The 2,122-nt window shown below is 44.3% G+C and overlaps 1 pseudogene; it reads right to left on the reverse strand.

Moving 5' to 3' along the window:
* Nucleotides 1-657: 657 nt before the first annotated feature.
* LOC102816249 lies at nt 658-1,143 on the reverse strand (annotated as a pseudogene).
* Nucleotides 1,144-2,122: the final 979 nt, after the last annotated feature.

Raw genomic sequence — 2,122 nt, forward strand, 5'->3', positions numbered from 1 at the left:
TTAAAAGGCTAAATTCTTCAAAATAATACAAAAGTATACCAAGTGCCAGTGAATGTGTACAGAGTAATAATACAGTACTTAACAATAACAGTGGAAAGTATAGTTTTAGGCAACAATGAATACTCTTGGCCATGAAGTTAAGTTTTGACCTTATTTTCTGATTTTCTCCTAGTGGTCATCATCCCCAAGTGTTACATTTTTTTTTCTAATAAAAAGTTAATTTGGTTTGAATTTTTCCCCACCTGGTTTCAAAAGGATAATGAAACAAACTGCTTCTCTCATTTCTTAAATAAACTACTGTTGCCCAAATTGGCCTTTGGATACACAAGCTCTGAGGCTTCATGGGTCAAGCTGAGGGCTCTAGAGGTCCAGGCCTCTGCCAAGGTTAAGGCCATTCCTTGGGGGGTGAATGGTCTGAGGCGTTTTTGAGCCATCCCAGCATTTCTCTGCTGATGCTCCAGGTGAGGGTGGGCCAACCACCTGCATTGAACTGACACAAGATCACCAACCTGGCCACTGCAGGATCCTTCAGACTCTAAGTGAAAACACTAGAGGGTGAGCTCCAGGAGCACTTCACTTGACTACCAGGCTCCTCGTCAGCCATAATCCCACGGTCCAGAGATGGCTTGTGAGAAAGCTCTGTTTCTGTTAGGCTGGTCATTCCTGGGAGAGTCCCTTAAAGTCTGTGGACTTCATGGCCAGCTGATGACCGCCACCAGGGTTTTGTTGTGCCAATGACCTGGGAGAAAACCAGTAGCTCACGAGGCTGGAACATACCACGTAAGAGACGGTGATTGTCCCTGACATGACAAATGATATGAAGCCCGAGCCACAGAGGACGCATAGCACTGACAGACCTCTCACAAAAATGACCAGTCCTTCCAGTAATATGACTCCTACAAACGTAGCTAGGAAGGAAAGCACCACAAGGAGCATGAAGAACCCAAAAGGGACAGTTGACATGGCAATGAACATCAGCAAGGTGAGGGTCAGGAAAGGACAACTGTCCAAGTACTAAGCCATAGGAGATTTCTTCAAGGCAATCACCTTCAAGTTACTCTGGATGGATTCTATCAGCAAAGACAACTTCTCCTGCAGCTTTTGCACGTCCTTTGAGATGCTTGGGGACTCCTCTTTTACCATCCTGAAATCCACTTTCATTTCCTTGGGGACTGACTCTTCTACCAGTGAGTGCACCAGGGCAGGACAGTCAAGAATTACATGTTATTCTGTCTCTTGTTGTCGCTGGTCCTGGGACTGCTGTCCCCAGCCCAGTGCAGCCCCTTCTGCAGGCGGAGCTCTGAATCGGAAGAATCTTATCCCCATCTCTTTTCACCAGACCTGTCTCTCGACAAGATGAAGACTATTCAATGGGGACTCTACCTTCTCCTGCACACTCTTAAACTAAACTGCCTCTTGAAAACTTGTAAGCCAGTCACTTTATGCCTTTATCGTCCCCTTATTTTAGGTAGCCAGTGTCTAAGTTGCACATCCCTATCAACCCTGTATAAGGAGCTCTGGTAGCGTAGTGGTTATGAATCGGGCTGTGAACAGCAAGACCAGCAGTTTGAAACTACCAGCTGCTCCATGGAAGAGAGATGAGGCTTTATGCTCTGGTAAAGATTTACAGCCTCGAAAACCCTGTACTGGGTCAGAACCGATTCGACGGCACTTAACAACAACAACAACATCAACTCTGTATACAGAGGGATAGGATTGATACTCGATGTGAAGACTACCTCCCTCTGTTGGTATTTTGAGCTACTACATCCATAAGGATAGGACAAGTTCATCAAATTATAGCAATTTACAAGCTTTTCAGTTATCAAACCTTGCTTTTTTATCTTCCTCTAATTTGAGTTCTGATTATCAAGCCATCAAGCCTAGGTCAAGTTTGGGTATTCTTGTGCATCTCCCCACACTTCATATCAGCTGGATGCTTCACCCTCAGCTCTAGCTGTCATTTGAGTTCTTGACTGCTATTTCCATGGACCAGCATAAACCAGGTCTCCCCCCCGCCCATCATTGTTATATATAGATTTTTAAAAAATGTTTTATTGTGAATTATATGATAGTTTACATGGGAGAACATTAGTTTTACATTCATTCTATCGTATATCGT

Source organism: Chrysochloris asiatica, unplaced genomic scaffold (genome assembly GCF_000296735.1).
Source record: "Chrysochloris asiatica unplaced genomic scaffold, ChrAsi1.0 scaffold00110, whole genome shotgun sequence".
Lineage (NCBI taxonomy): Eukaryota > Metazoa > Chordata > Mammalia > Afrosoricida > Chrysochloridae > Chrysochloris > Chrysochloris asiatica.